This window comes from Ptychodera flava, chromosome 16 (genome assembly GCF_041260155.1).
Source record: "Ptychodera flava strain L36383 chromosome 16, AS_Pfla_20210202, whole genome shotgun sequence".
In the NCBI taxonomy this organism is placed as follows: domain Eukaryota; kingdom Metazoa; phylum Hemichordata; class Enteropneusta; family Ptychoderidae; genus Ptychodera; species Ptychodera flava.
This window is the reverse complement of record NC_091943.1, coordinates 8527664-8543034: the sequence shown is the minus strand read 5'-3', so window position 1 is coordinate 8543034 and position 15371 is coordinate 8527664. Positions and strand designations below refer to the sequence as shown.

The 15371-nt window shown below is 36.8% G+C and overlaps 1 protein-coding gene across 1 annotated transcript in view; it reads right to left on the bottom strand.

The window, feature by feature from the left end:
• Positions 1–15371, bottom strand: part of LOC139152724 (UDP-glucuronosyltransferase 2C1-like) — a 567100-nt gene that overhangs the window by 117265 nt on the left and 434464 nt on the right. The window lies entirely within an intron of this gene.

Below are 15371 nucleotides of genomic sequence, written 5' to 3'. Positions count from 1 at the left end.
AAAGTATTCTTTCAGCTATTTGTGTACTTTGATTTGGGAAATACAACTCAGACAAAACTCACTGGTATATTTTTCGAGTGTCGGATCTATATCTCTAGGAAAGTCCTCAACATCAACCGGACTGACTCTGGGCGTTTTATCATAGTAGAACATTGTATTTCTTCAGCAAGGTAAAGAATATTTTGAAGGCAGAGAGATATCACCGTCCCCTCCATGCGAACCCGTTGCCGTGCATGATGCCGTCCGAAAAATTACATGCCAAAATACAGTGAATTATTTCAGAAACACTGGATGTGTTATTCAATGGCACAAAATGTACCGTGTTGATTGAATTGCACTTGCATGTGCAAAATCAACATTTTTCTTCAAGTCTATTTTGTAGCTCAGAGAAGTGTCAATTGAGAAAGTTTCATTTAGCTGAGACAAAAGAGAAAGCGGGATTAAAGTTTCATGCAGGAGTGTTTAGCATTTTCTGGTTGACAATATTCAGTGTTGTATCGTGTCAAACTTGTTGATAGAGTAGACTGCACTGGCAATGCTACAGACTACATGTTGAAGGAACTGTTGTCGTGATTGCTGACATCGAGAGGAGAAGAAAAGGTTTTTTTTAAAAAAAGAATTTACTTGTTTCTTCATAAAGTTCCCAATTTAAAAGTAAACACCTAAAAGAAAACTGGTGATTGCATGTAGTGCAGTGTTATGCTTGGTGTGAGTGACATGCTGAAACAACTGCAGTGATCATGACGAGACAGTGTATGGGAAACGTTTGCCGCGCGCTGTAATCTAACACCAACCAAAGACGAAGACTCACTTTGTTGCAAATGTTTACTTTTCTACTGATAAGCAACATGTAGACTCGTCGAGCTTTGCAAGGCAAACCGGACACTCAATCAAATTCCACTGTATTTCTTCTGTAAGAATTTCTTGCGTGGACAAAAATGCATATCAAAGACTCCAAACTTGAATTTACATATTTCAACTCCTGAGAATCGCATTTAGTGTTTGAAATGCTGGTTCATTTGCCAACCAATTTGAAATACTCATGCTTATGAGTGAAATTCATTTCGGTCCAAGAATTTGATTTTTTGCCATTATACAGTACTCCACATTCATGTTAATTAATAAACACTGTGGAGGTTCAAAGGACGATTCCCCCTGTATCGAAAATATGATAAAATCTGATCCATACGATTCTCCCTGGCCCCATGTATCGAAAATATGATAAAATCTGAAAGAAAATCTAGAGAAATAGTTTATCAGAGACAGCAAAGAGGAAAGACATATCTGTCTTAACATTTACATGAATGTTGGTCGCTACCATCAATAGGCCAAAATGACAAATCTGTGAACAAACTAATTTCGAAAAGGTGTGGAAGGAGCGTTGTACAAATTGTGTGACCGATCTTGGCAATGTGGAGGCGGAGATAAGGTTAAGTTCATCATCAATAACTGTGAAATGTTTCGAATAGAAGATCATGTCCTAAAAATACAATAGTAATTCGAGGTTGTAGATGTTTTAAGAAAGTCTGATCAAATTAGATACATTATCAGAAAGTATAATCAGAATATGCACCATATTTCGGAAATCAGCTGTGTAGCAATTCAAGGCTAATTTTGCAACGCACGCACAGAAAAGTAATAAACTTTTTATCTTTAGTACTTAAACCTACACGTCCAATTTAAGTTCACTGAATTTTAGAAATCTTCTCCAAAGGTAGACAGACAGACTGACAGGCGGACTAATAAACAGAAAGCATTAAGGTATCAACTTGTATGTGTCAAAACTTTTCAACGACCGGTGTTGTATTTGCAGTATTTACAAGTCGTAAATCTGAAAAGGTATCATTACGTTGAAAGTTAAATGTGGGCATCTCTGTATTATTTATAACAGTGAGTTTGACTGCGTAATTTCCTTGCCCATCCGTCAAAAAAATTATAGCAAAGGGAGCCGGAAACTCCGAAATAATTTCAAGTAACCCCCTCCCCTGCCAACCATATTGAATTTGAGTGACCCCCTCTCTAACTCAGATATTTTGACTGACCGGCCCCGCAACTTAGAAAAGTTAAATACCAATGCATGTATTTGTAAAAATTACAAAAATACAGCAATAGTAAAAGCCTTTCAAATCCTGATGTACCCTGCTAGATTATCATCGGTTATCTCATGACGGTTGAAAAAGGTGAAACCAACAAAATGAAATTCAAAGTGACAACAAAATACAGATATAAAATCTCTCGCTATAACCAGTATCCAATCATATAGTATTGTTTAATTTGGATGTGTATCATGACAGGGTTTTCACTAGGATATCTGACCGGGCAGAACATGTGAGAGGCTGAGGGGAAAGTGTCATGTGGAGTCCCCTATCTTGCGTGGAAAATTTCGAGAAATTGATGTGTGCAATGGTGCAGTCTGGTGCAATCTGAGAGGTGTTTTTAATTTGCTTTTTTACTGAGTAAAACTGTTAGAACACTCCAAGGCGAGAGCACGAGAGGGGGTGTCCCCCCTCGCATCGAAAATTCTAAGAAATTAATGGGTACCATGGTGCAATCTGAGAGATGTTTCAAGTTATTTCCCCCGAAGTCATGTGGTTAGATTTCTTAGTCGGACTTTGGGATGGGTGCTACTCGGAATCTGTTAAGTGGAGAGAGGGGACAGGGTAACGTTCTAGGTCAGCAAATCGATAGCCATCGACTACTGAGAAAACGAAAGTGGCCCAATAATTTATATATGACAAATAGTTATGATGGTATTGTCCTCGCCTTCTTCTTTATATTTATCACGTCATGAATTAGTGTACATTATCGGTGATATTCTTGGCAATAGATCGTATAAAGGTTTGGTATCTTCAGTGAATGAGATAGTGACGGGATAAAACATTTGATAATCTGCGTTATGTTACTTATCGTTGACTTTTCATCACTTTCAATTAGCCAAATTGCATACATGTAAACAATGTTCGGCAGATTGTTTAAATTATAGAATAAAAATGTTTGTAGACAAATGTCATTTGCCAAACGTTTGCAAAGACAAGCAATGCTTAGTCTTTGAAGTCGAGAGGAAATCGTGGATTAGACAACGTAAAAACTGACTACACTCCCATGTTTAGGAAAGACCAAGCGCCAAATAGCCGACATTCACCATTTTACATCATCACTCTTGTTTATCCAAGTAAATTGTCCTTGTATCAATGTTGCTAGAAATTGTTGATGTGTCATCCCCCAAAGAAAATACTGATTTGTGCATATTACATCAAATTAGCACATTTACATTCAAAACACCATTTTGGTCAGAATCTCCTTAAATGTAAATATGTTTATCAATGATTTATGAAGCTTAATGCTTACGGCTTTATTTTTTGCCATCTTGAAAACCGCCAATCTACTCGACCTTTTGTGGACATATTTGTTCCTCGACTGCAACTAAGTAATAAGTAATACAGCAATATTTTACAATATTGGTATGCACTATAGTGAATCAATATTTCTGAAATTACCCATCGATACCTATTGATGATTGTCGCAGCTTTCCCTTCATGCTGATTTCGTGTATTTTTATAATATACGATAAACGTTTCAGTGTATGAAATTAAAATCATAGATTGAAGGGCGAACGTACAGTAAGATACTGATTGCAAAATACGATCTGATTTTAATGAACTCTGACCTATATCGGGACAGTCAAAGATGAAAATGTACATTGACTAAGGTTACGTTACTTTTCTTCACTTAAGTCCGGCACAAGTACATAAAGACTCTACCAGGTAAGGATGGGGCTGAAAGGAGTGTAGAGATCTTAAGTGAAAACTCCCCTCTGTGCACATTTTTGGCGCAGCATAAAAACACTCGTCCGCACGCAATCCTACGGCAATCCTAACGATTGCCAGTATACTTTGTAGACTTCTTGTTATATATGGCAGTAATCTCATTCGTGTGACTGAGTGGACTATTTTTTCGTCAGAAGCCGGCAGCCGGCGACTGGTTGTAAGCACATTTTCGCCGGATGTGATTGAGGAGAAATATGATTTTTGAACATCACCGCTTCGCAAATTATCAGGAGTCATCAAGTGGTAAACGTACACAGACGTTTTTGGTTCGACAAACACTACACCTTTACTGAGTTGTCGACACAACGTCGCTCTGAGGTCGGCGTACTTCTTCGTCCGTATCACATACAGCATATCATTAATTGCCGAAAGTATGAATGCTGACAAGGTATTCGGGACTGCATTTTTAATTACTTATATTCAGCGAAGCAATGCGTTCACCATACGCTTTGAAATTAGAGTAAGATACCAAATGGAATACATTATTAATCCGAGCATTTTTCACGCTAGAACTTCTATCTATAAGCCACAGTGTTCTGATGTGACTAATTTATTGTCCAAGACTTTGAACCACGTCCAAAATTTATGAGTCATACAAAACCATTTAACACTAAAAAAGCAGTCATTTGCACCATATACAGATCTGAATTATTTGCAAGACGTATTTATGATAAGATTTTTCGTCATATTTTGACTCAAATAACATGGTTAGCACCTCGAGGACAATATCCTGAGTCTAGTGACATAAGCAGAGTCAAACAAAATTAATGAGAACAATGTGGTGATAGAAGTGTTATATTTTAAAACATGAATTAATCCAGTGAATTATTATTCTGGGTAATAATTCTTTAATTTGTTTTTGGATTTTTATTATGTCAAGAAAACTGGTAAACTTACAATAATGCAAAAGTTATGCAAGCTAACCACAGGTATAGCATTATGTCATCAAACTCGGGGACTTCGTTTGTTTCGCTAGCGCTCAATCATTTACGTAAACTGCACACATGAATAAACTAATCATTGTTACTTATAATAATCTTCTCTTCGCCCGGACTGAATATTAAGTGTTAGGTTGTCGTGACGTCAAGTATCTGCCATATTTTTAGATTAAAAGTCAAAAGATTCTATTCAAATTTGCCATCTGATAGTAGATACGAGATCACCCTGGGTCTGTCGTGACTATCCAGGCGTATAGTAGACATATTTGCATGAGGAAGCACTCCTTGAAATAAGGTAAGGCAAAGTTACTTAGGTCAATACTGGATCTCCACATGCTTTTATTTTTAGTACCTTAAGTCACAGACAGACAGGTTTCCCTCCTTTTGAGTCATTGGTCAGATTTTCATGTGCAAGCATGATTACTCTACATGAGACAGAAATACCCCAGAGATGACATTTCAGAAGCACGCAGTTTTTAGTCTCTTTCAATTCTTCTATGACTGTGTTGGTGAAAGTTTACAAGGAAAAACTGATTTCTATCAAAGTATGGAGCTGACATTCAAATTAATGAATTATATTATGATCGGAGAATGGCGACGTCTTGACGAGTGCACGTGGGACTTATTTTTTTTTGCTCACGCGTTAACACACTTGAGCATATGTCGTAGCGATGTCTGTCTGTCTGTCTGTCTGTCTGTCTGTTGGTCCGATATCTCAAAAACGGCTTATCACATCAGAATCAAATCTGGTACATAGATTCAGTTAGGGAATGGCAAGAACTGATTAGTTTTTGGTGGGTGTGGCTTGCACACTTTTTGCTCATTTGCATAATTAATGATGTTAGAAAAAACGGATATTCATTAAAAACGACTACGAACAATTTGATGAGATTTGCTACAAATGTTGATCACACCAAGATATATCAGTAGTGGAACCATTAAGGGTCGACATTAAAGAGAGTTGCTAATTTGCATATTTAATGGACCTTCCTAATTAGGGATATATGTCTGATTTGTCTCGATCAAAATCGACCAAACTAGGTATGTATATTAAAGATACTATGATTTAACATTATTGGAAGTCAATAAGCGTTTTAACCGTAACCAATTCCTAATTTACATATTTAATGATCTTTGTTAATTAGAGATATATATTTAAATTGACTGGACCAAAGTTGATGAAACTTGCTACATGTATTGAAGCTACTATGATACAACATTTTTGAAAGTCATTAAACATTTTTACTTCAGCAAATTCCCAATTTGCATATTAATAAACTTTCCAAAATAGGGATATATATCTGAATAACTTGATTGTAGTCGTTGAAACTTGCTATATACATCAAAGATACTGTGATATAATATTATTGAAAATCAAAAAACATTTTTACTTCAGCCAATTCCTAATTTGCATATTAAATGAATTTTCATAATTAGGGATATTTTTCTGAATTGACTTGATCAAAATTGATGAAACTTGCTATGTACATTAAAGACACTATAATACAATATTATTGAAAGTCATTAAGCATTTTCTCTTCAGCCAATTCCTAATTTGCATATTAAATGAACTTTCCTAATTAGAGATATATATCTGAATCAACTTGACCAAAGTTGACAAAACTTGCTACATATATTGCAGATACCATGATACAACATTGTTGAAAATCATTAAGCATTACCTAAGCCAATTCCTAATTAACATATTTAATGACATTTGCTTATTAGGGATATATACTGGATTTACTTGATCAAAGTTGGCAAAACATGCTATGTACATTGATGATTATACCAGGTTAAAACAATATCAAAAGTCATTTCACATTTTCATGTCAGCTAATTTATAATTTGCATGTCTAATGAGCTTTCACAGCTCGGCATATATGGCTTGAAGGACTTGGCCAACGGTAATTACACTTGCTATATAAAGTGGTGATACAATGACAGCAGTAAAAGAACTTTGATATTTTTATTTCAGCTAATTACATATTTGTATACTTCATGACCTAATCAGCGGTGATTATTGTTCATTACGTTGATCATAATATTTTCAATGAAGTTGCAAACATGTGGCAAAGGTTAAAATTTACACATAACTGCAATATATAATGAAACACATGAGCATTTTCAGTTCATTAAAATTTACACATAACTGCAATATGTAATGAAACACATGAGCATTTTCAGTTCATATTGGTTGAAAAGTATTTTCGGTTTGCCTTGGAACTGTGTTGTCCTACTCTATACATCGTAAGAGTTTGCGCATGTCCGTGGGTTTTATGTAGAACAGCATAAACAGGAAATAAACAATCTAGCTGTCGCTTCGGGGTCAACAACCGTGATTAGTCACCGTTAAAAACGGTGTCGAAACACCAAACTGAGTCCCTTTTCTGCAGGTCCGGTAAGTTCAAATAACTGAAAAGCATGGAAGCGTACTACTTTGGCAATTATGCACCGCTGGAGTTAAAATTCATGTTCATTGACAATAGGTAGCATGCGTAGCTCACGGAAATCATATCAGCTGGTTGCCATGTACTTATAAGACAAAAGGCATACGTGTTGTCGGAAGGCCGAACTCTAAACCTGCATACTGCTTTCCCACTTTCTGTATGTTATGCGTTATATAATAGTGATTTTTCATCAGATCGATCACAGCAATTGGGTTTGAAGTTCAAGTTGTATTACCATTTATACGCGAGGGCTTTTCTTTAGTACTTTTGCTGTGGCAAATTTCCGAGTACACTTCCTAACAGTTGTTTAAATCGTTCAGATTTTAAAACAATGCACTGCGGTCGTTGAAATATGAAGCGCAATGTCAAGGTAGCCGTGGACGGGATAAATCAGGCCGATTTCCCATTTCTATGTCTTGACGCGATGACGAAGCTTGAGCCACAACTAGTCCAAAATGTCGCGCTGTATATATTTGCCTAGCAACGATGCGTAAACAAACGGAGTGAAGCTCAAATGACGTACGATAACAACTGCTTGCAGGGTAATTGACAAGTTTGGACGTTTTTGAAAGTAACCGAATATACAGCGACTGGACCCCCGGTGACGTCAAGTTCAAAGAGTGGCATGATATGCCTGTGAACATCCACATCGTCCGAAAATTGTTTATGACATGAACATGATCGATAGTCTACATTTGACTTAATTCTAAATGGGATTTAACCTTTGCACTTTGCCCCAGTACCCTGCCAGCCAGGGCCGTGGTGACCATAATGACTACACATGCGTAAGCTATACCTACCTATCTAGGTAGAAGTATGTAAACATTTTGATTAGACCCTAATTATAACACATCGTCTACAGAAAGAAAAATCCCCATGGGCAGTCAACAAGGTTTTCGTAAAAAGTAGTATTCGTAAAGCGGGACTATTCTTTCTGGTGGGCAGACATTTCTCGACGAAAATCTCATTCTCTTTTGCTCAGCGGGGAACTGGAAGAAAGCCCAAAGGGCTCACTAGTACGAGGCGCCAAATGTAAAAAAAATTAATTTACACAATCACGCTTATTTAAGAAATAGAACAGATGGAAAATGTATATAGAGAGGATTTTCAATGTATATATTTGCATACACATACATTGGCCACACATATGTGTGCATACATATACATACACATAAACATATGCGCACGCATATAGTGTATTCATTCATACTTTTAGAATACATACATACACATACATCATACGTACGCACGTACACACATACATTCGCAAAAACATGCATAAACACATACACTATACACATACATACATAGATACATAGATACATACGTACATACACACACAGCCTCGAAAAGTCTACAATGAGCCTCGACCTGAGTTACAGCTCCAAAAATTATATATATATAATATTATATATATATATATATATAATATATATATATATATATATATATATATATATATATATATATATATATATATATATTATATATATATATATATACTCGCTCTGGTAATACAACTGCAAAATGTTACATCCAGCCTCGGCATGAGTTACAGTTTCACAATTTTTATATATACGGCGTGCAAAATTTTATATACAGACTCGTTCTGAGACAGCTGGGACTCAGAAAATTTTATATATATATATATACATCCTCGTTTTCGACACAAGACAGTTACTTCCAAATGTTCATATAGTGTTGGTCGCAATTTGATTTACATACAAAATATTTCGCTCACAAAGCTGCATATACAGCAGGGCTTGTGTTTTACAAGACCATAGAAAGACCCTAGCCCTGCGTACCATGCTGTGTTCTCAGCGTATGGTGGTCGATGGGACGACTATTAATTTATTGAATCAAATAAATGTAACAGTGTAATTTTAGAGTAATACATATAAACAGCGACGAACGCTTAAAGCTGGGACGCCTTCATCTCTCATATCTTTGTTGACTGTATTCCAACCAGGGCTATGGTCCAAATTAATATCATGGAAGTGATTATCTGTCCATTTGTTCTCCCTCCTTACATCATGTACACATGTAATTACACTGTGTTCTTTCTTTCGTTTTTAAAACTATACTTTTACCATTTTCTCCGCTTGGTGTACGGGTTCTGGTTCAGGTGATCCCTTTTGTTTAGCAACAAAGGGGCAATGCTCGACTACTTCAATCTTCTGAGTCGTTCAAGCAGATGGCATGTCCCCGGGGAGAGGGGACTACTCCAAACATTTTCAAACAGGGGTATGTCGCCCAAGTTGAAATATCTTCTCATGAGCATTCAAAAATTATGAACCATTGTTAGGGTTTTCTCGACTAATTAGGGGATGGGTCCCATTATTCTACTGCGCGTAAGGTTTTCCTTTAAGTATTAGAACATTTCCTTTGTTACTGGCCCATATTTAGTTTTTTCTTTACTCAAAAGTGACCCTTGTTTTGGGCTTTTTTATGTAAAAAATGACCCATTCTGGCTGCACATACCCGCACACCTTTCTATGACAGCATCCACGGGCACATGTCTTACGGCAATGCAAGAGCAACTCTACGGACTGTCAGCTATATGTCCTCATATGTGACTCATCATTATTGACAGCAGTTTGAATTTGTAAGAGTCACTTAAGTGCCCTCTTTTCATCGGCCATAGGCTAAATTGGTCAATTTATTTTACATAAGCTAAAAGAAACTCCTCATTTTTCTTATTTTGTTCAACAAAATATTCATTGGATTATCAAGAACGAAATTCTTTGGAAAATAGTCCTCTATTTGGCTCAGGTTTTTTTTTTTCTGGAGCTTGCCTTCATGATGCCAACCATTTCCATTCTATTCATGCATTCTCCCTATGATGCTGAATCCTCAGTCCCGGCTTTAAATCACCACGGCATAGTTTCGGAAAAATAAAAGTCAAGTCTTACATTGAAGGAAATTCCCCACCTGAGAACAAAAAGTCCATTCAGCGTGCACTTTCTGGAATCAAAATATTCCATACCAACAAATGTCCTACCTTTTGTTGTAAATTTGATAATATCTTGAAGGAGCTATATGCAGGGAGTCCTGTGATGTCCAGAAAGTGGGGCAATATACTAAACAACTTATTTTGGCACTGTACTTTGACATTCTGCCTGAATGTTTGAAACGTCTCAGTTTTGTCACTGTGTAGGTATCATAACAAAGATCGAGAGATTTTTGCTTGCTATTGTTTCGGAAGATATACCTGTCCCTAAATGGAAAAAAATCGATAAACCGCACCCAGCAACACTTTAAAACCATACCTGATAGCTTTTGTTTAAAAGCAAAATTAAATTTTACTGACAGCAAAATGTCATCCATGAAATTAACTGGAACACGGAGACTTTACAGTGAAAACCAGCTGAGAATGAACGATGAAATTGATCTAAACATTATCTTATTGTCATACAAGTTACATCGACGCAGCAAAACAAAATCAGACACTGTAGCGTGAATATACTGCGAAATGTACCGTGAATGGGCAATAACATACTTTGCCATTTGTCTCAAGTGATCGCTAAGTAACAATCCCATTCTCTTTACAGATATGAACCGAAACGTGCAGGTTTCACAGAAAACTTTCCAAAAACGTTTCGACGTGTTTATCTGTCATAGCCAACAGGATCAAAATGGCAGAGAGGCTTGTACAAAATCTTGAACGCGATTACGATATATCCTGCTGCCTAAGTGAACGAGATTTTATCGGAGGCAAACCGAAGATCAGTAATATATTAGACAGCATCAAAAAGTCGCGAAAGACGTTTTGATATTGTCCCAGGCTTTTGTACAGAGTTCTCCGTGCGATTATGTTCTGCATAACGCACTGACTGACTATTCTGAACGTGACCGAGTCATACCGATTCTCATAGAAGACTGTGGGATTCCCGAAGAAATCAATCATATTACGTATGTTGACGCTGTCCGACTACGAGAACGGGACTACATCGAGAAACTCGTCACAGCCATTAAAACCGGTAATAGTAATTTTTCTAGTGTCAGTCAAGGTATTTATACGTCAAATTTACCATTTTTGTTATATATTTATGTTCTCATGGACACTACGGAGGTTTAGAAGTATCATTGTCTTTGATTCAAAGTTGACTTCAAAGCTGCATTCACATATACTAGTGAGGGGGAGGCTAGAGGAATTCAGGGGTGGATTTGAAAAGTTCGAGGGGAGTAGAGGGGAGATGGGCAAGTTTTGTTCTGTGTATAAGGGGGGACCTGAAAATATTTTGGTTCGCTACCATTTTTTACATTTTCAGAGTCTATAGTTTGGTTGGTTAGTCATTGAAATATGAATGAAATGGTTATGTCATCCAATGGTTCTAATGTTTGTAATTATGAAACAATTATCTTGAACCATTTTGTCGCATTTAATGACTTTACTTCAAAAAAAAATATTTAAATGTGTGAATTCCACTGAATTTTCATAAGAAAAACAAAACGTAGGCCTCGTAACGGGGCAGAAGCTGCAACTGTCGATATTCTTTTAGATATTTCTATGCAATGTATCAATTATAGTTTCTTGCTGTCGCCCTACAGCATAATTATACTCTCAATATTCAGCTTGTCGACAAAGCCTGTATATGAAAACACTATTGATGTTAATTGAATTAGAGTCCAGGCTGAAAGTTATTTGTTAATGATACAAATGCGCAGTACACATACATAGGCTGTTTTGGCATGCTGAATACTTGAAAGATAAACATGCTGTAAGGCGGAGAACAAGAATGCAGTTATATAAACTGAACAAAAATGTCAAATTATTAAAGCTGACACGCTAATGCCCTGCTATTGCCTATGGGCAGTGTCACTGTTACTGCATATCGGGAGTAACAGAGATAGCTCTGACTATGAAGTAGTTGAAGAAGAGTTTGGATCATATGATGCTTATGACAGTGAAACATACTTATACATAAGATCAGGCAGGAGGGCAACACATGGAAGACCAGGAGACTTGACAGTATCAATAGACAATGGCCAAAACGGACAATAGTGAATAGGTGTATCACGGTTCATAAAAATGTTGACTATAGTACACGGTACACTTTACTTCTATTCCTATATGGCTTACATATATTTGCCATTTTATAATGAATACATTGTCCATTGAGTGCAATAAAGACGTGTGTGATCAGTAGTATGTTACTTTATTTTCTTTCAACATGTATGTGTATCAACATACTTTTTGTACTTTATTTTTAAACGACGTGTTGAATTTCTTTAAACTTATTCACAAAGCCTGGGTATTAATATGCATCAGTCTTATGGTATATTTACATTTCGATGTATATGAAATGCAACTGACAGCAATATTGCCTGAATACATGGGTTTATGTGCCCGAGAGCAGGTGACAATTTGCCCGACTCCAGGAGGGCAATTGTCTCCTGATGCGAGGGCACATAAACCCGATGTATTCAGGCAATAATATTTTATGACATGCATCTACGCTATATGACATTTAGTTACATGCAGGGCATTCTCCAACAATTTTACCATTATCGAGCAGCATCAAACAGATTTTAACGAAAGCCAGCATAGCAGTGCGCGCATGGATATGTTACATCTTAACGTCGAAGGGCTTCACCGGAACCGGTAACTACGGAAACCGGTCCGTACATCGTTCACACGGCTCGTTAACTCCCTGAATGTTCCTATTCAAATCAATTCACTGATTTCCACTCACATCAAGGCACGTAATAAAAGTGTACATAAAACATATGTAGATTGTGTTGATAGGTTGAATACTGAATACTTGTACATAATAAGATTTAAAACAAGAGATTGAAGTTAACACAAAAACGCAAAAATAGTGAAAATATCAAATTTTATGTTTGTAATATTCAGAAAATTGTAGCTATTGTTACACTTTAAAGGCATTAGGTGAATTCTGGTATATTTATATATAACATATGATGAAAAGTCACTTTTTTCGCGAAACTCACTTAAAATCAATGTATGTATAAAACCATTCATTTCAAGTTCATGCAGTGAATGAAATGTTCACATTCTCATCGTACAATAACATAAAAGTAGAATTTTGAATAGTGAAGAATTTTGGTTAAATAAAAAAATTGTGAATAAATGGAATTTTTAAATTAATTGTTCCCCAAATTTGCCATTTTTATCATTATTACACCCAAAATTTCAGAGATTAACAGTTTTATATGATGGAGTATTTCAACATTCAAGTATTAATTGTCAATTTTGTAAAAAAATTTTAAGTGGCATCTAGGTCATATGTGTCTGTACTTTTTATAAAATATTTTCATTAGGTAACTGTGTTCAGTTCAGACAAAGTAATTTTAATGCGATTTCTCGTTGCTAGAAAGAGATTATTTGTGGCCTGGAACTCTCCTCGATAAGTCGAGGAAGCGTGGAGAAGTACGCGGTGCAAGCGGCGGCAGCACGTTGTATAAGTCCATTGAAGGACAGGTGAGGATTTCATTTTCGGGTAAAGTAAACCCAATTTTCGGTTTGGTTGAAAAATTGTGTTTTTTAAATTAAGGGTTAGACGTTAACATTATCAAAGCCGCAGTAAGCATCATTTCTTGTGATTTTCGGAGCTTTAAGAAGTCGTCCATTGCAGTTGAAGGCTGAAAAATAGCCTGTATGCCTTGTGTCTCAGAAGCCTGTGCTCACGATATGTTTCATGTACATAAGGTTTTGCTCAAGTGCATGCGGATTGCCGATTTAAATGTCTAGCTGTGTAAATCGAACAAGTAAATAAACTTAATATTGTTATCTTTCGTTACAGCCATCAAGTGGATATTATAGTTTTCATACTGACAGGCACAAACGACCGGCAACGAATACAACAAGATGTAGTGTATGCCATGCTATGAGGAACTTTGCGAAGTTTTACTGTTCGAAATGTGACAATTTTACTGTCCTCCTTGTGCACGGTCACATGACAGAGGAGTTGGCACCAATCAAAAGCACACCCTGACGTCCATCGAGGAATACAATATGCCTTTTAAGAGAATATGTTCGCTTCATGCCGGCAACCACATAAATACTTTTGCCATACGTGTGACGAGCCAGTGTGTGCAGATTGCAAGGAGACGGCGAATCACTCTAGCCACACTGTCCTGGAGTTGTCTAAAGCCGCCAACCGCCGACGGAGTGACTTACACAAAGCCTTTAATGATTTGAAGTTCAAAAGGTATAACGCCGAGAAGATTTCTGGCAATCTCGACGAGCATGGAAAAGAGGCAAAATTGGAAAAATGAAATTGCAAAGGAGATACACAAATATGTGGAGGAGTTACATTGCGAGTTACAAAGGCAGGAGGAGGCACTCATGTTAGAAGTTGAAGCACATTATCAAAGACATGAACAAACACTGACTGAGAGAGTAAAAGCTGTAAAACAGAAACGTGACATTTTGGACGACGCCATACGTGACGTAGAGGCGTTGACAAAAGAAAATGACGACTTTAACCTTCTTGAAAAGGAAAAAAATAGTAGAAGCAAAATAGAGGACGCTGGTGCCGTGAAAATAAACAGGAAGAACAAATACGGGGGACCTTTGCCATCGGCCAAATTAAACTTTAAGGAGAACTTTCTATTACTTTCATACTTTCGAGGGGATGATTCGCTTGGCAAATTTGCGGTAACTGAGAGCGTACCCTGGGAGCGGTCAAAACCCGTGCAAGTTGCTCATCACCTCCAGGGACACACACGATGGGTCTCCGATACCGCTCAACAAGAGCTTCGCTATTTAAAATTAATTACACAAGAAACAATCGTTCCTTTGCAGCCCAAAAAGCCAGATAAAGACAGCTATGGTGGAAGACTTTTTGTCGAGTCATCGGTGTATACAGAGTCGTCTACTGTAAACTCGAAAAGAAAGTCAAGATTTCCGCCGATATCTAAAAGACCTTAAAGACCAGGTCTCAAAGCTCTACTGTGGTGAAGTAACGGGAAGTATTTGTCTATTTATAGTGTTTACTAAAAAATTATTGTCATTCCTCGATGATATTAAAATTGCTTCAATATTTTGGGATAAGTTATATAATTTTTACCTGTGACGAAGTCGAATTATTTATGCTACAAAGTAGCGAAAAAGACATACAGACATTCATGTAATCGAGCAATGAACAGCAATGGTGTTTACCATTTGCTCAATTCATATATACTTGCCG